Below are 24,878 nucleotides of genomic sequence, written 5' to 3'. Positions count from 1 at the left end.
ACACAATCGCCCTGAGTTTAACTGATTATTATTTAAATAAACCTTATCAATCAAATCACATTGATTTGTGCTGCTGGGTTAGCCGTTAATACTGTCTACAAATGAACAGTCTTACTTCAGTGCTGTGCATACAACGAAACTCGGAGCTGACGACGAAACTGTGTTCCTGGAACTGCTGCTGTTGTTGAAGACAGTAGCGTATTGTGGAGCCGTGGCTAATTATAGGAACGGGCAATTGTAATTAATGCAGCCTCTTCCGCCCGTCCACTGTCCGTACTCCTGCTCTAGACATCTGGCAGAGCCTATAAGTTTCACTGCAAAACACAGACAAATACAATGAAACGTCAACAGACTTCTACCTAAATGTGCACATACAGAGAAGCAATGTCCTTACTTATTAAAAGAAGGCATTTAAATTACAAATATTTAAAATACAATTTTAAAAAAGTTATACATCGGTAGCAGGTACCATGCATCCTGCATTTTCGGTGTTGCAAGTTCAGTAACAAACGATAAGGCCACAACAGAACCTGCTCGCAGACATCAAAACTAGTAAACGACCGCATTTTGCTAATCAGAAAAAACTCCACGTTGCGAGCGGAGGTGCGGTCGAATCATCTCAAAAACGTAGGCCAAAAGGTCATAAATTTTTAATGCTGCTTAATGAGAGCGCAGGTCATTTGCAGTCTTTAACAAAAAGATCAAATGAAGAACGAACGGATACGCACTGCATGGTGGCTTGACGGTTGTACGGACGATAACGGAATATAAAATACCGTAAAGGTGCGGATGCTTCCAGATTCCCTCTATATTATCAATGCAGATATTCCACTACTGCAAGACGTGACAGATAAGGTTAAGGTGTTGGGTTTGTGTTCGATTAACAATTTAAATAAAGGGATCTCAGCTGGTGCTGGAACCTTATTGGGTGAAGGAATATATTTTACCCAAGCGAAACCTCTTGTTAATGTCAGATGGGTATCTTACAGAGCTAATGGTGTACTGGTAGTTAACGTGAACACCTCTTCTGATAGCAAGCTTTCGTTGTTCCTCATAAATGAGATACCAATACAGCGTGATAATCCTCACGGAAATCTAATCATTGGATGAAACTTTAATTGTGACTCAAACGTAAAGGACCAGTCATCTGACACGACCGTATGTCAATAATTACAAACCTCGTTAAAGCCTCAGAACTCATCGATACCTGGAAACAGCTTTTCGTAAGCCTATGAGAACAGCCAGTCGGCCATTTGCATAGACAGGATTTATGTTTCGGCAACCCTACAACTGCGCGTAATTAACTACGACATAGCTCCATTTGACCTCTCTGATCACTGTGTTTATCAGTTTTATGCCAATCTCCAATGTGCTGAAGTTTTTCGTGGCAGAGGATACTGGAAGTTCAACGTCATTTTGTTAGAAGACTCTCGGTGACGGAATTCACCAGGCCTGGGAGCAGGTTCTGTGATGTAAAGGTCGCTGCGGCAGAGTCATCCAATGCTTGATACATCATACCAACCGTAATCTAAGATCCGTTGATATCAGATACGCGCAGCCAAAAAAGGCACAAATAAGCGACAGATTACTACCATTACCTACACGACACGACCTATACCAAAGCAACAATATCCGCAATGCTGATACGTATCACAATATCAAGAGGCGCAAGCTAAAAAATTAATGCCATTCGACGAAAATAAATGGACGGTACCATTGTACGATCGCGACCGAAGACCATTCCAGGAAATGAAACAGCCTTTCTTTTTCACATGCTCAGGTGAGAAAGACGCCATAATTTTCTGATAGTCGACTTCGAAGATGAAACGAAAAATAAAATCACTGAACACCGCGGCATAATATCGAAAGTCGCTGATTACTACTGCAATCTAGACAGTAAGAAGCAAGTAAATGGACCTCTTTGTGATACCGTCCTCGAGAAAGTAATCCGCTGTGTGTCTGAGAAAGAGACTGAAACTCTTGACGTGTCGTTGCTGGCAAAGAATTTGAGACTGCCCCATCAACAGTGCAACCAAACGGAAGTCTCCCGAGCCTAACGATATCTGTGCTGAGTTCTACCAGCATTACTGGAACGTCCTTCGACGTACCCTAGTAGAAATGGCGAATGAACTGTCGAGCTATTGTAACACCCCATATAAATTAAGCATGGTTTCAATTTCCCAGTACTCAGGAAAGGCAGCAGGAATAGAATTGATAAAATGCGTCCAATCTAATTGTTGAACGGTGATTTTAAGGTCGTGACGAGTGCGAACAAGTTAGGAATGCAAAAGGTTTCTAAAAAGCCTTGGGACATATTAGTATACTGCTGCGCTAGGACGAAGAATGATTAGTTCGGACTGTCAACTCAGACATCACACATGTTCCGTTTAAAAGGTTCCGAGACTGATTTTATTCCTGGTGTATAAACGACGTCAGTGCAGTAATTACGGTGGCAGCTTGAGCTAACAACTGTCAACATCAGATGTACATTCGACCAGTCACACGTGAGCGGACGATGTTAACCTTTAACTACTCTAGTGAAATGCTCATACGCTAACATTCTAGTGTGGTCTCGGAGTAACTCAGTAACTTAGACGAAACTGTAATTTAAATAAATTTTATTTTGAATAGCACTTTTATCAATGAATATTATAGACATTTTTACGAATTTGAGATATGATTACAAACAATTTTGGTACACTGAAAATCTGTGATCGGGACAAACATGTTTTGAGCATTTTTCACACAATATTTTGGTTTTCTTTTTCGCATTTCTTACACACATGTAGCATCTTGCTTTCTTCATGGGTTCTGCCTTTGAAGACGTTGAGGCAAGAGGAGTACCACCAAGCTTAACAACAACATCTCTCAGTTAACGAGAAAGGCGTAGGACATCTCGACGCTATATATGCGGTTTTATTAAATCCATTCCAAGCCTCTGTAGCAATTCTCTTCTTTTTAAATTACCAGTTTGATCAAATTGTTTGGTGCACTGAAGCAAGACAGCAGCATTGACTCCTACTATGTTTAAAATGGCATAAAATACAGACATTGGCCATTTGCGTGTTCGCCGTGATACCGAATAGTTGGCCCACATTTGGTCCACTGCGCCCACTCCTCCTTTTGTGGCATTGTAATCAATGATCAATTCAGGTTTTCTCTTTTGAGTACCAATTTTCTGATCTTGGTGCACAGATGAAAGCAACACACAGCTCGCCCGTTTCCGAAAAAAGAAGAACAAATTGTCTTTCCTTCGTTCTTGTTGTTGTTGTGGTCTTCAGTCCTGAGACTCGGTATGCCCAAATAATGCAGATTCTACTGCGCGCTTTCTGTTTGGTTTGAATTCTTCTGGGATCTACGGTTTATTTAGCTTTAGAGTGCCTAAGACAGTCAGCTTTTTAGCTGCCAGTTGATCACAGAGTTCAAGAGACGTGAACCAATTGTCTACTGTCACATTTCCACTGCTTCCCTCGATTGGTGTTATTAATTTCAAAACATCCTGTGTTGGAATTGATAATATACTTTTATTTGTCCCTTTGCCTGTGTAGACAAATGCATTGCACAAATAGAATGTTCGTGAATCACAAAGGCACATAACTTTGGGCGGTATTTGGCTGGCCTCTTAGGCATATACATGCGAAATTTGCACCTACCACGAAAGGATACTAAAATTTCATCGACTGTCACGTTCGCTCCTGGAGTATAATGCTTTTGATATTTCTCTATAAAGAGTTCCCAGACATCTCTAGTAGCTGCAAGTCTGTCATCAGCCTTCCTAGCATCTCTTGTAGTAACATAATCGAAACGCAAACTAGACAAAATGAATAAAAATCTATGAACGCTCACAGTGGCTCAAAACACATCACGACCAGTTCCATCATTATCAAAAAGTCCAACAACATTTTTGCGATTAGATTTCATTACTCCAGATAAATAAAACAGACCTAGAAATGCTCCCAGGTCTATTATATCTAGCGGCGTTATGAATGCTCTGTATTTAATTGACATGTCATGTATCTTCACGTTTGTATTGGTGAGTATTAGTTGTAATAAATCGTCAGTAGTGAACAATTCCCACGCAGCTAATTCGTCAGTTAAATCAAGCGTCTTTGCTTCACGTCTAGCGCCTGGAAGGCAGTGAGCACGGGTACGAGTTGCAGGAGGAGCTTCTTTTGACCGCTTGTAGCACTGCGTTTTTACAAAAAAATATTTGTCTGCGGAAGGTCTTATACACGCCTCTTCAACCGATTCTTCACAACTACTTTCTGACGTAACTTAAGAGGTGGAATCATGATCACTCACTACAAATTCATCCTCATCTGCTGCGCTCTCCTCATCAGATTGCAAAAACGCAGGAGCTTTCACTTTATTCTTTCCAACTCGTCATCTGTTAATGACTTCGATGATGCCATTCTGAAAAAAAATGCATACATACTCACATTACCTTAAAAGTTGACGTTATCATTCAAATTTTGCTCTATCGAAGTACTCTTAAGACTTAAGTCGCGTAAAAGACTAAGTAAGATAATGAAAAACAATTTACGTTAATACTCTGGTGGGGTATTCTGAGACATCTTTGTCTTTATATCACAAAATATTGCCGATAACACCGCATCCAATACTCCGCATTAAACGACATCATTTCACTGAGGACTACCAAGAACACAGGCGCCATCTGTTGTTCCGTTCACGTACTATGTATTGTATTCATCTCGCATGGGGTTCTCCAAGACCCCACTAGAGCAGTTGGTTAAGTGGTGGACGTGCAACAGTTGTGCCATCGTGAATGTGTCAAATCGCAATGGAGCAACAGACAGAACTTCTCTGTATCTCTAAATAACAAAAACAAAGACCCGTGCACGCCTACCGTGACTTGACTGAAATGGAAAACGCGATCACTTCTCTTTGGAAAAAATTATCACGGGTAATGAGACTCGATGTTACCGATTCGAAAATACCACAAAACTAACAAAGTGCTGAATGTGTCTGTGACGTTTCGCCAATACCGAAAAAGGTGCTAACGTGAGGCTAGAGTCAAACAACATTAAAGAGAAGGACTATTCTCACAGTTCCACATTGCTGTATGAACGTGCGTTGTGAAAAAATGGAGGTAGACTATGTAGAACATCTGAGACGTTAAACCACCATCTTCAACTTTTCTCTACTTTTTATTAATGCAGTCTCGAAAGTTTTTGAAGTGATCTGGGGTCCCTACGTATCCTGAAACAAGAAGAAATACAGCGCTACTCTTCTTCGATTTTGAGAAGGCCTTTGATTTAATAAGCCATTACTACCTGCTCAAGATGGAATTTGGCAAACGCTTCGTTTTCCAATCAAGCAATTAATGCTTCGTCATGTGCACTGACAAACAGACGTACAAGTAAAGCAGTTAACATTGGCATGCCGTGTGGAAAAGTGGCTACATGTGAATTGGAACATTATCTGGAAGAATTGGTGCTATATGCCATTGCTCTGGAGCCATTGTTACTCAGGGACAGAATAATGGGCATCGCAATTGATTCCACGATCGCTTTCTGTAGAGGATATGCCGATCATATGTGTTTTTATGTGTGTGTTACGTTCCTATGGGACCAAACTGCTGAGGTCATCGGTCGCATGATATGTGTATTTGAGTATCTAGCGAACAAGACCTCACGAAGACGAGACGTAGTGTCCCACAGAGGTTTACAGGAGCAACAGGAGCCAAACTCAAGACAAGGGAGATAACTTTGCTCCATACTGGTAAATGGCATCAGTGACATGAACCACATCAAGTGGTGCGAGAAATGGACCTGCCACGATTCCCTTAGCTCTATTTAGAGGCTCTGCCAGATAGGATGTACACCCGCAACCGGACTGATTAATTTAATAAAATGTGGTCACGCTAAGAATTCACACCATCAGGGAACTCAGCATTGTACAAAAGGTTCCGGTGCTAAAAACTTGCGGCTGAAAGTCTCTGATCACATAGCAGACAGTACTTTCAAACTAAGGTTTGATATCGTTAACCTGCCAGAGACGAGTGTATGGCAGCGTTGTAAAAATGTTCAAATGTCTGTGAAATCTTATGGGACTTAACTGCTAAGGTCATCAGTCCCTAAGCTTACATACTACCTAGCCTAAATTATCCTAAGGACAAACACACACACCCATGCCCGAGGGAGGACTCGAACCTCCGCCGGGACCAGCCGCACAGTCCATGACTGCAGCGCCTCAGACCGCTCGGCTAATCCCACGCGGTGCAGCGTTGTAAAGATCTTCTGAGAAACCACTGGTGCATCTTTTGTAGCCACTAGTCGAGTTCGACTACAAGTGGAAATCAACAAATTGTGAACCTCCTGCATTAATACCTACCAGTTACTATCATCTCAAGTTACACAGTACTTCTTGGAATTTAGTTAAATAAACAAGATCACAAGTTCCCTCCAGCCCCTACCAACTTCAGAATTGCAGCTAAGAAGTTATGACATGAAACAATGTAAGAAACCGTGTAGAAATGAAGTGTCCGAATGTAAAATGGAACATAATTTGGAGGGATGTTCCTAATAGTAACCTGCCTTCTTAAGTAGCAGTGTTATCTCAGTTTCAACGACAAAATACCAACAAACGGAAAATTAAAATACCATTCGCCGATGCTCAGCAACGGTATGTCAGATAAGCAGTCAGGTTAATATAATTACCCCCGTGGCAAAGCATTAGCAATATTGTAGTAACTACGCCACAAAATAGCGATTATAGGTCGTACAGTTCCCAATTACATAAGCTTAATGGCTCTTCAACATCCTTAGAGATGAAGATATCCACGAATTAAGAACAACGCAGTAACGTGGATAATTGGACACACACTGAGTTACATACTAACGAGTCACAGTGCTACTAATACGTTTTTCGAAGATAACTAAGCGTATCTGGAATATGAGCATTAAAATATAATAGGGAAAAAGAAAAGTATAGCATCGCGCTACGAGTTATTGCTGACCGGCAGTTTTCACAACATCCCATTGTGGAGAAGAAGAACTGATATTGCTTTATTTAAAGACGAAAACTTTAAGTTTATAAAGGGACTTAATGTTACTTTCCTTTCTATTAAGAAGATATTTCAGTTCCTATCGGGACAGTGCATGATAAAAAAAATACAAAAAAAGAACGAAGACAAGATTGGACTTACTAGAAACGGCACAGAGGTATTTAAGCGCTTCAGACACGAATGAAACAGGAAGATAATGATGAGAATGATATTTGCTCTGTGGGGCGCTCAACTGCTTGGTTATCCGCACACGTAAATGTTGTGGCGTATCAAGACAGCCACGCCACCATGAAGTAGCCGAAATGCACGCGTTACACACGCCGGCTGGCGTGAGGTCTGAAACAGGATACGTAATGAATGCTATAAAGAAAAGTACGTAGCTGCTGTAATACTTAACTTTAATCCATCATTTGTATACAGCATTCTTGATGATACAAGTGAGACTCTCTCAAGAAATGGTTAATGGCGCCTTGCTAGGTCGTAACCATGGACTTAGCTGAAGGCTATTCTAACTGTCTCTCGGCAAATGAGAGAAAGGCGTCGTCAGTGTAGTCGCTAGCAAAGTCGTCGTACAACTGGGGCGAGTGCTAGTACGTCTCTCTAGACCTGCCGTGTGGTGGCGCTCGGTCTGCAATTACTGACAGTGGCGACACGCGGGTCCGACATGTACTAATGGACCGCGGCCGATTTAAAGCTACCACCTAGCAAGTGTGGTGTCTGGCGGTGACACCACAGTAAAAATTCCCAATCTTTATACTGTCCAGTCTCCCCACTTTGCCGAACGATTATGGACTGATGAGGACAACACTAACATCCAGTAGCGTAACTGGAAGAGACCCTAATATCTGGTAGAATTTCAAGCGCCCTTTGCCACGCACGTCACTATTGTTCACAGAGTAACCGAAGTAAAGCACATGCTCCGCGAGACAGCGCGCTATGAGAACCAGTATCAGCTGCGCCAGCTGTTCTGATGACGTCACACGCCAACAAGTGTAGGGACCAGCTGCTCACTGCGGAGTCCGGGACATCAGGCTACCCTCAACACACTCCTACAAGGCGCCGTGGCTTAGTTGGTTAAAGCGCCTGTCTAGTAAACAGGAGATCGAGGGTTCGAATCCCTCCGGTGCCTAAAATTAATTTTTCTTCACGCGAATACTAAATTAATGACCTTCACGCCTTGTAATAAGAGACGTTGTTAAGCGCCATCACAGCCTGTCACTGTGTGTTACATAACAGTAGGATAATTACAGTACCAATAGTTTTGTCTCTTTTTTTAATACTCTCAGAATGATATTGCCCATCGACTGGAATATTATTTTCAATTATGTTCGAAACATCGGTCCTAGACTAAGGACGAAATCGATAAAAGTATTTAACAAACACGCTTGGAACGTTACAGCGTACTGAATCCATTGTAATTACAAATGCAGAAGCGTATAACGTGTCTGTGACGTGTGTGTGTGTGTGTGTGTGTGTGTGTGTGTGTGTGTGTGTGTGTGTGTGTGTGCGATCATCTATAGTGCTCTTTCTGATGACTGTGTTATACAATAAATGTTATCTACATATGTTGGAACTAATCGCCCCATTTTCAAAGCTCTTCGAGCAACCACTTTTACATAGAAAAAAATATTTAAATCAATTACATAAAATAATTCAGATGTTACTTCATTTAACGCTTTGACATTCCTGTAAAGTTCTATACAAATGGCGTCCTGCCTGACTCAGTCACAGCGATTCCCCACACACTGGAGTAAAGGAAGATACCGAAGCAATTCAGAGGTATGCTGCTCGCTAGCGTTACCGAAACGCTCCAGGAGCTTAGATAGCAAAGAAGATGATATTTTCTCGAAACACTATTGAGGAAGTTTAGAGCAACGGTCTCCAACTTTTGTTGCGTTGGAACTGTACCCTCATCCACGCATTACACACTGTGTTAATGCAAGAAGATGTAGACTGGGATGTTAAAGGGTTTGTCTTCTCATGCCTAACAACAATCTCGCTAAGAATAACACATGGAGTTACATTGGCATGGGAGCAGCGCTTCGTTGTTATAGTACATGTTAGGCAGCATCAAATGCATGTTGGGTGAAATCGTTCTCATGTTCCATATCTTCAGCGTTTGGTCGGTTTGCTTTGTTTCCTCTTAACCATTATCCAATTGAAACTTCCTGGCAGATTAAAACTGTGTGCCCGACCGAGACTCGAACTCGGGATCTTTGCCTTTCGCGGGCAAGTGGTCTACCATCTGAGCTACCGAAGCACGACTCACGCCCGATCTCACAGCTTTACTTCTGCCAGTATCTCGTCTCCTACCTTCCAAACTTTACAGAAGCTCTCCTGCGAACCTTGCAGAACTAGCACGCCTGAAAGAAAGGATATTGCGGAGACATGGCTTAGCCACAGCCTGGGGGATGTTTCCAGAATGAGATTTTCGCTCTGCAGCGGAGTGTGCGCTGATATGAAACTTCCTGGCAGATTAAAACTGTGTGCCCGACCGAGAATCGAACTCAGGACCTTTGCCTTTCGCGGGCAAGTGCTCTACCATCTGAGCTACCGAAGCACGACTCACGCCCCGTCTCACAGCTTTACTTCTGCCAGTATCTCGTCTCCTACCTTCCAAACTTTACAGAAGCTCTCCTGCGAACCTTCTGCCATGTCTCCGCAATATCCTTTCTTTCAGGAGTGCTAGTTCTGCAAGGTTCGCAGGAGAGCTTCTGTAAAGTTTGGAAGGTAGGAGACGAGATACTGGCAGAAGTAAAGCTGTAAGACGGCGCGTGAGTCGTGTTTCGGTAGCTCAGATGGTAGAGCACTTGCCCGCGTAGGGCAAAGGTCCCGAGTTCGAGTCTCGGTCGGGCACACAATTTTAATCTGCCAGGAAGTTTCATATCAGCGCACACTCCGCTGCAGAGTGAAAATCTCATTCTGGCATTATGCAATTGGTCGATTCTGCAAGAATTGCATGCTGAGTAGCCTGTTCCCTATATTTCGAAGCTTTTCCGAGCCTTTTTGTATTTATGTGGCATCTAACTGCCCAGAAATTTAGCCATTTATATTGTTACTTAACGTTTTTACAATTACATATTCATTTGTTATGTTTATAGTGAAGTTTCGATATATCTCACACTTCGTTAATGACATCTTATCGTTGCAAATAGAACAAACATATAAACTTTCTTATTTTTATCATTTTTTAAATTTTTTTATGATGTAAAATTCTTACGCTGAGGATGTAAATAAATGACAATCGTATTTCACACGTAGTTATGTTTTATGGGTTTCATCATTGGATATAACTAAATATGCATCGATAAACAGTTATAAAGATTTGTAAATAATAGATTTCAGCTATCAGTCATCCTTTTGAAATGTTATTGGCAGATCTAGATTTCAGCTAGAAACTAGCCATTCTCAATGCACTATCATTTTTGATCAATGCATGTAATGCCTGTTGGTCGGGCTTCATCCACAGTTGATTGAATACTAATCATACTTAGTTTTATTCAATGAACTGTGGATGAAGCCCGAGCAACAGGCATTACATGCATTGATCAAAAATGATAGTGCATTGAGAATGGCTAGTTTCTAGCTGAAATCTAGATCTGCCAATAACATATCAAAAGGATGACTGATAGCTGAAATCTATTATTTGCGAGTCAATATAACAGTCGCTGCGTGCAACAGCCTTCTGAATGGAAGGTAACCTGATGAGTTATAAAGACGAGTACGGGCGGTTTCTTCTTCTGGTGTGCACCTGTGGAGTAAATCAAGTAAAGCGGTTGCTGTGACTCGGTGTCTTCACATCTCGGTATTTGGAGATTAATGTCCGTCTCTTGAAACTATCTTGCTATGTGGACATAGATTTTTGGCTGTCGGGCAAGGTTCCTGATAGTTATGAGTAGGGGAATTGGCATTTTGAGGAGTACCTTACAGAGATTGGCCTGCTGACAGGTGTAGTGGAAACAGCTGAGCAGGAGGTGGTTTACATCTCCCCATTCTGATAGGCGATCTTCGCAGTACCGAGATACTGACACTTTGCTTCCGTAGAGACATGTAGCATAACACCCGTGTCCATCTTGAATTCTTATTGTTGATGTTATAAGACGTCGTGAATGCTTTAACTTAGTTTCCGGCTTTAACTCGGAATACGAGGGCAAGATAAAAAGCAATGCCTCAGAATTTTTTTATGTGGCATCTCTCAAAGATTTCTAAATAACAAATGTTATTAACATTCTACATCTTTATTCTTAATATTTACATGTATTTAACACGGCGGTGTGTCACGTAATTTTGCCCGTGCGTGAGAAACAGTAGGCTGTAACGCGTTTCGGATTCGAAGGGTTTGTCCACACATGGTGCAACCTCTCCTTCAACACGACAATACCAGACCACACGCGAGAGCTGCGACATCTTCAACAATCCGACGCCTTTGGTTCACTGTCGTCGGTCATCCACTATACAGTCCCGATTTGGCACCATCAGATTTTCATGTGTATCCAAAACTTAAAGAACACCTTCGAGGATTTCACTTCGATAGTGATGAAGTAGTGTGTGCAGAAGTGAGGTTATGGCTCCGTCAGCAAAGTCAAACATTCTACTGTGACGTTATCAACAAACTGGTCTCTCGTTGCGACAAACGTGTTCGTCGCTAGGGTGACCATATTGAGAAATAAATGTGTAGACATGAAGAGTACAGATGTAGGATGTTAATAACGTTTGTTTCATTTATAAAGCTTTAAGGATACAAGGTACACGCCTTGGGTTCACTGTTGTCGATCATCTACCATACAGTCCCGATTTGGCACCATGATATTTTCATTTGTTTCCAAGATTTAAAGAACACCATCGAGGGTTTCACTTCGATAGTGACGAAGCGGTGTATGCAGAGGTGAGGTTGTAGCTCCGTCAGCAAAGTCAAACACTCTCCTGTGACGTTATCAACAAACTGGTCTCTCGTTGCGACAAACGTGTTCGTCGTTAGGGTGCCTATATTAAGAAATAAATGTGTAGACATGAAGAGTACAGATGTAGAATATTAATAACTATTGTTACATTTATAAAGCTTTAAGGATACACGGTACTTACAAATGGTGGAGAAATAGAAATTTTTTTATGACTTTATTAAATTCTATAGTCTTCCTGATTACACTGATATATATAAATTATAGGATTTCAAATGAAAAACCACCTATATATACCAAATTTTAAAGTTACGGTCATGTATGCCGCTACGTCCCCTTTATTTCTGTCGCAGAAACCAGTGTTATTTCCAAAAGAACTGTGAACTTTCTGTTTCCAGCAGTTATACGTATGATACATTGTATATGTCAGTAACAGAGCAGGTTTCTGGTTTTTGTAAATGATTATCTTTGCTAGTATTTACTTTTGTTTAGTTGAAGCAGTTGGTACACGTGTTACTGAAGTTTGTTGCCCGAGTGCTACATATATTTGTGGAAGTACATATCCTTTAGTCTGCAATAAATACGAACTATGCCACGCATCAAGAAATTCAATAAAAGGAAAATCCGTGGTAACCAGTTAAAAAAAAAAAAAACCAAGTCACACTGTTGAAAGTAACCTATGTATCAGTTCTTCAGGAAAGAAACTCCCACATGGTACGCCTCCTGGTGATTGAAATTTTTGTGTTAACAATGATGCTGTTTGTAGTGGATTTCTTGTTGTTGATGTGGGCATCTTATCTTCTTTGATAAAGGAAGTGGCGAAATGTAAACAATGTGATGGTGTAGGCTGTCCGGAAATATCTGAACAACAAAGTAGCAGGAAAGGTTTCGCGTCGAAATTAGTTTTTCTGAGTAGATCCCGCAATAAATCTGCCTCGTAAATGACTTCAAATATTATGCATAATTCATAGGATGTGAATTTGAAGTTAATCTATGCAATACGTGCAATAGGGAAAAAAAAGGCTGCTCAAAAGTTTTGTGGTTTGATGGACCTTCGTCCTCCTCCCAATAGGTTCAGCACGTACATAAAAATACTTTTAGGTGCCTTGACGGTTGTGTCTAAAGCATCTATGAAACGTGCATTACAAGAAATTGTAAATATTGGTGGAACCAGGGATATCGCTGTTGCACTTGATGGGACATGGCAATGTCGAGGACATAGTTCCTTGAATGGTATTGTAAGTACTACTTCTCTGGAGAATGGAAAAGTTGTTGATGTGAGTGCTTATCTAAGTACTGCCACACCAACCATGGTAACATTGAAGGACATATTGAACATCAGTGTTCTAAGAATTATGATAGTTACAGTGGAGGTATTGAGTGTGATGGAGCTCTAAAAATATTTCAGATGTCGGTGTCCGTTTATAACGTTAGATATACGAAGTACCTAGGCGGTGGTGACTCTAAAGCTTTCAATAAAATTAATGAGGTCAGTGCTTATGGTGATACCTCGGTAATAAAACTGGAATGTTGTGGACATGTGCTAAAAAGAATGGGTGCTAGATTGAGGAAACTATGAAGAGAAATGAAAGAAAAGTTCATATCTGCTGGAAAATCTCTGTCTGGCCGAGCCAGATTGACAGAAACTGAAATAGACTTTCTTCAGAGTTATTATGGACTGGCCATTAGACGAACTGCTCCTCTGAATGATGTTACAGCAATGAGAAAAGCTGTATGGGTCACCTACTTTCATAAGTTGTCCACAGATGACCACCCTGTTCACGCACTTTGCCCTAAAGAAGCAGATTCTTGGTATGGTTACCAAAAGGCAAAAGAAAGTGGTCAAATATACCATCATAAGCATTCGGTTCCTGAGCCTGTTATGAATGAAATAAAACTAATTTTTAGAGACCTGAGTGACTCAGTTTTCCTTAGTAAATGTCTTAATGAAAGTTTCAATCATTCCATATGGGAAAGCTTACCCAACAATGTTTATGTAGGACTAAATACCTTAAAAGTTGGTGTACTAGATGCATTGATATGTTTCAATGATGAAGTGATAGGAAGGTTCGATGAACTGAGAAATTTAAGCATAAAATGTGGCTCTAATGAGGAAGATCAATTGCTTGCAGGTCACAGACAACAGTTGCATGAGCTGATAGATTCGCTCTTCAAGTTACCAAAGAATCAAGAAGTGCTAAAAGGAATGCCAAGAGGAAGCTTGAAGATGAAGAAATGCTGCAGGATGAAGACTATGCTTCATGAATGTTCTGAGGCATAGTTTAATTGGACTCATATCTTCATTCGCAATTTCCCGCAAGCTGTATTTTTCAGAATTCAGGTACAAATATTTCCTAAAGTTTATAAAGCATTGCTCTAATTTTTTTCTGGAACTTGCAATAGTCCATACCTATGTAGTAGACTTAAGCTTTATTCCAGAATCAACTAAATTATAGAAAAAATAACATTTTTACTAGGAAAACAATTATAAAAATAATATGTAAGGCGTGATATTTTTTTTATCCTTGTAATATGCATAATAGGTGGAATTAAGTAGGTCTAGTGCCTCAGCCATCATGTCATGCGTATCTGGTAAAAATTTGGTCTCCTCCAAACGTATAACATTGGATTAAATGGTATCTCAATTTGAGGAAGTATTTTGCAAACGAAAATTGCATCAATTTCTTTATAAGGTTTTTAATAACCCTAAGCAGATTCAAAAATATTCAAAATACTTCTTATTTGTTTAAAAAGTGTGCTGCATTACCTGATATCAACAAAAATCCGTAAAACATATACATTATAAACAGTGCCTGAAAGAAATAGGGTTGATTTTTACATAATATTGAGCCGGAAAAGTACCCTGTATCTTTAAGAGTTTTCACATTAAAAAAATCAGAGGCATTACTTTTCAGCACGCCCTGGTGTATTCTTTTAGAAATGAGTGGTTGGATCCTTGCGAAGTTTTGTCCTCTTGTCGCCTGAGAAGTTTCCTTCAAGCAGTACCATTGATGGAATGCCCCTTTTTTGACTGTGGTTACTAAGTCTGTATGAGGTAGACGTAATAAGAAAGATATTCCCTCTGTAATACTACTAGCTGCTAATTTGTCAACCATATACACTCCTGGAAATGGAAAAAAGAACACATTGACACCGGTGTGTCAGACCCACCATACTTGCTCCGGACACTGCGAGAGGGCTGTACAAGCAATGATCACACGCACGGCACAGCGGACACACCAGGAACCGCGGTGTTGGCCGTCGAATGGTGCTAGCTGCGCAGCATTTGTGCACCGCCGCCGTCAGTGTCAGCCAGTTTGCCGTGGCATACGGAGCTCCAACGCAGTCTTTAACACTGGTAGCATGCCGCGACAGCGTGGACGTGAACCGTATGTGCAGGTGACGGACTTTGAGCGAGGGCGTATAGTGGGCATGCGGGAGGCCGGGTGGACGTACCGCCGAATTGCTCAACACGTGGGGCGTGAGGTCTCCACAGTACATCGATGTTGTCGCCAGTGGTCGGCGGAAGGTGCACGTGCCCGTCGACCTGGGACCGGACCGCAGCGACGCACGGATGCACGCCAAGACCGTAGGATCCTACGCAGTGCCGTAGGGGACCGCACCGCCACTTCCCAGCAAATTAGGGACACTGTTGCTCCTGGGGTATCGGCGAGGACCATTCGCAACCGTCTCCATGAAGCTGGGCTACGGTCCCGCACACCGTTAGGCCGTCTTCCGCTCACGCCCCAACATCGTGCAGCCCGCCTCCAGTGGTGTCGCGACAGGCGTGAATGGAGGGACGAATGGAGACGTGTCGTCTTCAGCGATGAGAGTCGCTTCTGCCTTGGTGCCAATGATGGTCGTATGCGTGTTTGGCGCCGTGCAGGTGAGCGCCACAATCAGGACTGCATACGACCGAGGCACACAGGGCCAACACCCGGCATCATGGTGTGGGGAGCGATCTCCTACACTGGCCGTACACCACTGGTGATCGTCGAGGGGACACTGAATAGTGCACGGTACATCCAAACCGTCATCGAACCCATCGTTCTACCATTCCTAGACCGGCAAGGGAACTTGCTGTTCCAACAGGACAATGCACGTCCGCATGTATCCCGTGCCACCCAACGTGCTCTAGAAGGTGTAAGTCAACTACCCTGGGCAGCAAGATCTCCGGATCTGTCCCCCATTGAGCATGTTTGGGACTGGATGAAGCGTCGTCTCACGCGGTCTGCACGTCCAGCACGAACGCTGGTCCAACTGAGGCGCCAGGTGGGAATGGCATGGCAAGCCGTTCCACAGGACTACATCCAGCATCTCTACGATCGTCTCCATGGGAGAATAGCAACCTGCATTGCTGCGAAAGGTGGATATACACTGTACTAGTGCCGACATTGTGCATGCTCTGTTGCCTGTGTCTATGTGCCTGTGGTTCTGTCAGTGTGATCATGTGATGTATCTGACCCCAGGAATGTGTCAATAAAGTTTCCCCTTCCTGGGACAATGAATTCACGGTGTTCTTATTTCAATTTCCAGGAGTGTAGTTGTCTGGGGTTCCAGAACGCCCTTTGAACCAAAGAAGTATACCGCTCTTTCTCACGCACTGGCAAACTTACGTTACACACCGCCATGTTACATGGCTCAATTAGGAGCTCACTGGCGGCACAGCGCTGCAAATATGTAAACATCAAGAATAAAGACGTAGAGCTGTGTGAGGTAGACGTAATAAGAAAGGAATTCCCTCTGCAATACTACTCGCTGCTAATCAGTCATGTCGTTGTCTGGGATTCGATAATGCCCTTTGAACCAAAGAAGTTGCACTCTATTGTACTGTTCGATACATTGATAGATTAGTTCATGTACATCACACTGGTAATAGTTTGTTCACAAATAACATGATTAATGTTCTAGTCTTTCCAGGGCGTTCCAGGAATATATTATATGTTCAGTAAACTAGACAAAGAAGCGCAAAGTCAAGCCCCAACGAGAAACTCGAAACTTTTAGCTCAAGACAGGAGCATGTAGAGAAACTTCGGCTCAAGTTTAAAATAATAGTTGACCATGAAACGAACGCGTACGTAACCAGCAGAACAGTTCACGATGGGAGGGACCCTTCACGGTTTACGGCCACTACAAAGAACCTTCTCGAGAAACAGAGACTACTGCCTAATCGGTGTACAACAAAATATAGAGCTATAGACGCAGAGATGCCGAATGCAATGCGTTTGGCAGCCAAGAGAGCAATGTGTGAAGCCTAATATGAATATCAGGCAAAATATTTTCAAAAGGTACTGTCCAGTATCCTTGACATCCATTTAGTCGAGAATCTTATAACGAATTCTGAGCTCAAACTAAGGAGATAAATCGAACACAACGACCTTCGCCTTGCCAACCAACACGTATTCCGAAAAACTGACCATGCGACACCCTACTCACACTTTTCTCACACGACAACCTGAAAGCCATGGATAAAGGCAGTCAGGTAGATGCTATATTTCTCGACTTCCGAAAAGCATTTGACTCAGTACCACAACTACGCTCATTGTCAAAAGTGCGATAGCACGAGGTACGAAGCGAAATGGGTCTTCTATAGTTGTGGTCCCCTGCGCAGAAAACAGCACGATGGACGTGAATCCGTTATCTTGAGACTATCATAAACTGTTAACGAGGAACTAATATATAAATTATTAAATTTTGAATTGTTTTGCTTAAACGGGATACCACACGCTTTTTATTAACGGAATACGAGAAACTGTGCAATTCAATTTATGAATTACAAATAATTTCCATTAGTCACAATTTCACAGAGAATAAACAAAATAATGAACTTCGTTTTACCTGGGTACTATGAAACTAGTTCTTAATTACTTGTCCAAAAACCAGAGATTCCTAATTAAGTCTTAACTTATACAGACTGCGACAGACAACATGTCTGTTCTCAGAGACTGGCGATCGCCCTCTAACCTGAGAGCCGAACCACCACGCCCGCCATCCAAGTTCGGCGCGACCCGAAGATCTTCGAAGCGCTTCGTCTGCCTTTTCATTTAGCAGTTGTTCATTATTTTGCTGGTAATAAACATTTTTGAAATAATGGAATGATAGCCTGTTATTGAGATGTTTTTATATGAAATGCAAGTAAATTCACTGTTTCGTTTTTCTAATATTAATAACAGAAGGTTATCATTTTGGCGAGTTACTTCCGAACACAGCAGCCAAGGCGGAGAAGGATCACAATTTAGGAGGTCTTTCTCACGATAGGGTATCGAATAAACCATCTGTCGGCGGTACCTGACACCACATTGCAGCATCTTCCAACTGGGCGGTTTTTTATGTTAGAGGGTCCCAGGAAACCACAGAAAGGGCGTCAGTCTAAAAAGGGGCAGGTAAAACACAGTAACGTATTTGTAGAAATTATCGGTATTGTAACTGTAAATTGTCGTAGCTGTGTTGGGAAAGAAATAGAGCTCCAAGCCCTAATAGAAAGCACTGGAGCTCAAATAGTTATAGGTACAGGTAGCTGGCTGAAGCCGAAAATAAGTTCAGCCGAAACTTTTTCAAGCGATGTAACAGTGTTCAGGAAAGATGGATTAAATACAGTTGGTGGTGGGGTATTTATTGCTGTCAGTAGTAGTTTATCTTGTAGTGAATATCGACTGAGTGATACTTCGTTTGTTTCACGAAACTATAAACTTTTCCTCATGAACGGAATTCGACATTCTACGTCCAGAATTATGTTTTGGGTAAACATTCCCCCCTCTCTTGCTCTGTCCGTTTCAAATGTAGCCTCTGATGAGGACCAACCAATAGCGGTAGCAGGCATTTCAACCAATAACCCTTCTCCAGCATAAGTGTGGAACAGTGCCTTTCTATCCAATGACGATGACCGGCAATGGTATCCACAGGAGATGAGCTACCAACGCCCCTTCTTCTGTATTAGCCTATGACTATGGCCCACCAATGGTAGACACATGTATTTTAACCAATACTATCACTTCTCCAGCACGAACGCCAAAAAATTCCCCTTTATAAGTGGACGCGACACTCGTCTCTGACAGTGTTCTAGCGGTAGTGGACACCAGAAGATCCTGAGGAACATCCCAGCAGAGGGGTCGAAATGTCGAACATTTTAGAAGAAACATGACGCGACCTAATAACCCAGAAGATTTTAACTTCAAAATGTATTCATATCAGTTAGAGTTGAGTTCAAATTAGATGCTGTTTATTCAAAGGTTAGCATATGAGTTTAAGTTGGATAACAGTTTGGGGGGGGGGCATAGTTTTTGTAATTCTTAGATGTTTATAGAGTGGGAGAGATAAAGTTGGGATAACCTTCAAACAGAAACAAATATAGTGGGGAGGTAACATGTCTTGTTTCTAGTGGATCGCGATTTTTATTTTTGTCATGCACAATGGTCCCTGTCCGTGATTCCACGAACTCAGACTGGTCTTGGTTTCGCTGTGGTGGTTCCTTCGCGTTTCCACTTCACAGTCACATCACCAGCAGTTGCTTTTGGGTAGATTTAGAATGGTTGAAACGTCCCTGACGGATTTATTACTCAGATAACGTGCGATGAGTAGAGCACATTCGAAGTCGCTGAGCTCTATAAATCATGTGTCCCTTTGGAAGTCAGATCTGGGAGCTGGAGAGATTGAATAAGAGTCTCTGACCGTTCTTTCCACCAACCTGTCGCCTTCTAAAATTGTGTCCGCAGCGCAGAAGACAGCTCGTCGGTCGTGGGTACTTCTTCGGCGGAGGCTGCAACGCTGTCAATTCCAACCTTTGATTGTGCTTTTTGCAGGATGCTACTTGCCCAGGTTAGCCTCTGTATCTACAGAGGGCAAGATCTGTAGTATTGGCAATGATGGTAGGCGACACTTCTCTTTAATGTATCCTGTTTGGTTATAATTCGAATATTCACACAACACGCGCCATAGCTTTCTTAATTGTATGGTAACTCTTCCATCCAACTTCCGAAATATATACACATGTCCGGCTCTCAGGTACTTTAGACAGAGTGAGTGTTACATAGCCACAGCTAAGTTACGCCCGATATAGAGTACATGACCGGCTCTGAAGAACACCCGAAACAGAGTGACTATTGCATGTTCACGTCTAAGTAACGCACGATACTGAGATACGTGTCCGACCCTCAGGAACGTCCGAAACAGAGTGACTAGCGCAGCCGAAGTACTTCGTCTCCCCGGCGCGCCGAAGAGAGCCGAAGGTGTCCGAAGCACTTCCGTTGCAATATCGTTTCTCTTATGTGTGGTGTCACCGCCAGACACCACACTTGCTAGGTGGTAGCTTTTAAATCGGCCGCGGTCCGCTAGTATACGACGGACCCGCGTGTCGCCACTGTCAGTAATTGCAGACCGAGCGCCACCACACGGCAGGTCTAAAGAGACGTACTAGCTACTCACCCCAGTTGTACAGCCGACGTTGCTAGCCATGGCTCACTGAGAATTACGCTCTCATTTGCCGAGACGATAGTTAGCATAGCCTTCAGCTACATTTGCTACGACCTAGCAAGGCGCCGTATTCAAGTGATATTGAGATTCCATTAATGTATCATCAGGAGCGATGTTCTACAAATGTGGATTAAAGTTAAGTATTCCAGAAGCTACGTACTTTTCTTTATAGCATTCATTACGTATCCTGTTTCAGACCTCACGCCAGCCAGCCTGCGAGAGTTTAAGCGCGTGCCTTTCGGCTTCCTCTCATTGTGTCTAGGCTGTCTTGTCTAGACACAACATTATGTTTCTCACAACTAGTGAAATTTAATAAACAAAAACGATGGACTCGTAGAGCAACCATGAGAGATTGTCATACTAAAAACCGGGTTACATACAATGAAAAGTATATAAATAATTAATAAGAGATGTTAGGCGTTTTGGCGCCTAGCACCCGAACGTGTCGACCACTTAGAAGCAAGTTCATCACAATTGGCGAATTCTCCCACGGGACTGGTACATACATACCATCTGTCGTTTGTACTCACTCCACTTTTGTACTCGCGCGACCGCTGCGGTCGCGCGTTCGAATCCTGCCTCGGGCATGGATGTGTGTGATGTCCTTAGGTTAGTTAGGTTTAAGTAGTTCTAGGGGATTGATGACCTCAGAAGTTAAGTCCCATAGTGCTCAGAGCCATTTGAACCATTTTGAACCACTTTTGTACCATATGCTACGAGGGCAGTTCAATAAGTAATGCAACACTTTTTTTTCTCGGCCAATTTTGGTTGAAAAAACCGGAAATTTCTTGTGGAATATTTTCAAACATTCCCGCTTCGTCTCGTATAGTTTTATTGACTTCCGACAGGTGGCAGCGCTGTACGGAGCTGTTAAAATGGCGTCTGTAACGGATGTGCGTTGCAAACAACGGGCAGTGATCGAGTTTCTTTTGGCGGAAAACCAGGGCATCTCAGATATTCATAGGCGCTTGCAGAATGTCTACGGTGATCTGGCAGTGGGCAAAAGCACGGTGAGTCGTTGGGCAAAGCGTGTGTCATCATCGCCGGAAGGTCAGCAACACTGTCTGATCTCCCGCGTGCGGGCCGGCCGTGCACAGCTGTGACGCCTGCAATGGCGCAGCGTGCGAACACACTCGTTCGAGATGATCGACGGATCACCATCAAACAACTCAGTGCTCAACTTGACATCTCTGTTGGTAGTGCTGTCACAATTGTTGACCAGTTGGAATATTCAAAGGTTTGTTCCCGCTGGGTCCCTCGTTGTCTAACCGAACACCATAAAGAGCAAAGGAGAACCATCTGTGCGGAATTGCTTGCTCGTCATGTGGCTGAGGGTGACAATTTCTTGTCAAAGATTGTTACAGGCGATGAAACATGGGTTCATCACTTCGAACCTGAAACAAAACGGCAATCAATGGAGTGGCGCCACACCCACTACCCTACCAAGAAAAAGTTTAAAGCCATACCCTCAGCCGGTAAAGTCATGGTTACAGTCTCCTGGGACGCTGAAGGGGTTATTCTGTTCGATGTCCTTCCCCATGGTCAAACGATCAACTCTGAAGTGTATTGTGCTACTCTTCAGAAATTGAAGAAACGACTTCAGCGTGTTCGTAGGCACAAAAATCTGAACGAACTTCTCCTTCTTCGTGACAACGCAAGACCTCACACAAGTCTTCGCACCCGAGAGGAACTCACAAAACTTCAGTGGACTGTTCTTCCTCATGCACCCTACAGCCCCGATCTCGCACCGTCGGATTTCCATATGTTTGGCCCAATGAAGGACGCAATCCGTGGGAGGCACTACGCGGATGATGAAGAAGTTATTGATGCAGTACGACGTTGGCTCCGACATCGACCAGTGGAATGGTACCGTGCAGGCATACAGGCCCTCATTTCAAGGTGGCGTAAGGCCGTAGTATTGAATGGAGATTACGTTGAAAAATAGTGTTGTGTAGCTAAAAGATTGGGGAATAACCTGGTGTATTTCAATGCTGAATAAAACAACCCCTGTTTCAGAAAAAAATGTGTTGCATTACTTATTGAACTGCCCTCGTACTTCACGAGTGTCAAGCTGCATCAAGGCGACCTTCTAGCAAAATAAAATACTATCGGCCACAGCCATGAGTATCACAGCTCTCCTGCCCCACCCATCCTGTTGCGCTTCTCTACTGACAACATTTTGGCAGTATCATCATATCTGGGGGTGTGCCCACATAATCTGAAGGATGTGTGGACTTTTCCACATTGCCTTCTGTCTGAGCTATAAGGTTTTGATAGAATGATTGTGCTCTGTGTTTAATGAGTGAGGTGTGGAGAGCATGTTTGTGTCTTGGTGTATGTGTTTGAGTCAAACCATGGCGCGTCTGTGATGGTTGTAAGAGCCTACTTTCGGAGCACGTGAAGCTTTTTCAAGTGAGTGTCACCAGCCATTCACCAGATCTCACAAACACGCAATCTACATCTACATCTACGTGGATACTCTGCAAAACACATTCAAATGCCTGGCAGAGTGTTCATCGAACCACCTTCACAATTCTCTATTATTCCAATCTCGTATAGCGCGCGGAAAGAATGAACACCTATATCTTTCCGTACGAGCAACGATTTCCCTTATTTTATCGTGGTGATCGTTCCTCCCTATGTAGGCCGGTGTCAACAAAACATTTTCGCATTCGGAGCAGAAAGTTGGTGATTCGAATTTCGTGACAAGATTCCGTCGCAACGAAAAACGCCTTTCTTTTATTGTTTTCCAGCCCAAATCTTGTATCATTTCTGTGACACTCCCTCCCATATTTCGCGATAATACAAAATGTGCTGCCTTTCTTTGAACTTTTTCGATGTACTCAGTGAGTCCTATCTGGTAAGGATCCCACACCGCGCAACAGTATTCTAAAAGAGGACGGACAAACGTAGTGTAGGCAGTCTCCTTAGTAGCTCTGTTACATTTTCTAAGTGTCCTGCCAATAAAACGCAGTCTTTGGTTAGCCTTCCCCACAACATTTTCTATGTGTTCCTTCCTATTTAAGTTGTTCGTAATTGTAATACCTAGATATTTAGTTGAATTTATGGCTTTTAGATTAGACTGATTTAGCGTGTAACCGAAGTTTAGCGAGTTCCTTTTAGCACTCATGTGGGTGACCTCACACTTTTAGTTCTTTAGGGTGAACTGCCACTTTTCGCACCAGTCAGATATCTTTTCTAAATCGTTTTGCAGTTTGTTTTGATCTTCTGATGACTTTATTAGTCGATAAACGACAGAGTCATCTGCAAACAATCGAAGACGGCTGCTCAGATTGCCTCCAAAATCGTTTATATAGATAAGGAACAGCAAATGACCTATAACACTGCCTTGGGGTACGGCAAAAATCACTTCTGTTTTACTCTATGACTTTACTTCAGTTACTACGAACTGTGACCTCTCTGACAGGAAATCACAAATCCAGTCACATAACTGAGACGATATTCCATAAGCACGCAATTTCACTACGAGCCCCTTGTGTGGTATAGTGTCAAAAGCCTTCCGGAAATCCAGAAATACGGAATCGATCTGAAATCCCTTGTCAATAGCACTCATGACTTCATATGAATAAAGAGCTAGTTGTGTTTCACAGGAACGATGTTTTCTAAACCCATGTTGAATGTGCAGTGGAGATGGATGGACCACTTTGCCCTAGTTGTGAGTACTGAGACCACAATTATCCTTGCCTCCTTTTAAACCGGCGGGAGTCCCAATTCCACATTACTTAGGGGTGTCTAGATCCTTTTGATCAGATAGTTTATATCGTTGTCTATGATTCCCGTATGGTTTGACACACTCATAGAGTAACTCCCCTACAGCAAATACATGATAGCTCTTTTTCAAGCTCCATGATTGATGCTCTAGTTTTCCAAGGGCGGTCAGCGAATGTGTTATTCCGAGAATATCGTTCATATTAAGTGCTTGTTTGAGGGCCTCTGTTGTTGCTAGAACCTCGGTCGCACAGCTGATTGTTCGAGGGAAAACCTGTACATAGCTCAGGTTGTAGAGCACTTTGTCAATATACCGTATAGTGAACTACATTTAGTTTCTAGGTGGTAGATGTGAAGAAGGGTTTCGCGTGATATAGTAGATTGTAGCAGCGGATTTAATACTCAAGTCTGAGCAGCGCAGGGTTGTACTGAGGCATTCTCACCTCCACTTAGAAGCGGCAAGAGAGAACTTAAGCATTTGTACTGGCGTAGACCGACATTTCATTGGGGACCTGAGCAGTACAGAACGATGACGAAATGAAATTTATTAAAGCATCTGTGAGTTAACCACGACACGTTGTTTGCTGGAAATTTTGAAAGAAAAAAAATTCTGCGACTTCTCACCTAGTTCTGTTCGACAGAGCTTGCTCTGACGAGCATTGCCTTGGAGCTCCAAGTGTCGTCATTCGCACCAGCTGCAGTAACCAGCTGCTCACTTATTGGTTTCACCGACATGAGTGCCCGCAGCATACTGT

The 24,878-nt window shown here is 42.7% G+C and overlaps 1 non-coding gene across 1 annotated transcript; it reads left to right on the top strand.

The window, feature by feature from the left end:
* The first annotated feature begins 8,082 nt into the window (after nt 1-8,082).
* Trnat-agu (transfer RNA threonine (anticodon AGU)) lies at nt 8,083-8,156 on the top strand. The gene has a single exon. It is a non-coding gene; the product is annotated as a tRNA-Thr (tRNA).
* The last annotated feature ends 16,722 nt before the right edge of the window (nt 8,157-24,878 follow it).

The sequence above is a fragment of the Schistocerca cancellata genome, chromosome 2, assembly GCF_023864275.1.
Source record: "Schistocerca cancellata isolate TAMUIC-IGC-003103 chromosome 2, iqSchCanc2.1, whole genome shotgun sequence".
In the NCBI taxonomy this organism is placed as follows: domain Eukaryota; kingdom Metazoa; phylum Arthropoda; class Insecta; order Orthoptera; family Acrididae; genus Schistocerca; species Schistocerca cancellata.
Note: the sequence above shows the minus strand (reverse complement) of the source record. Positions and strands in the feature narration are given on the sequence as shown.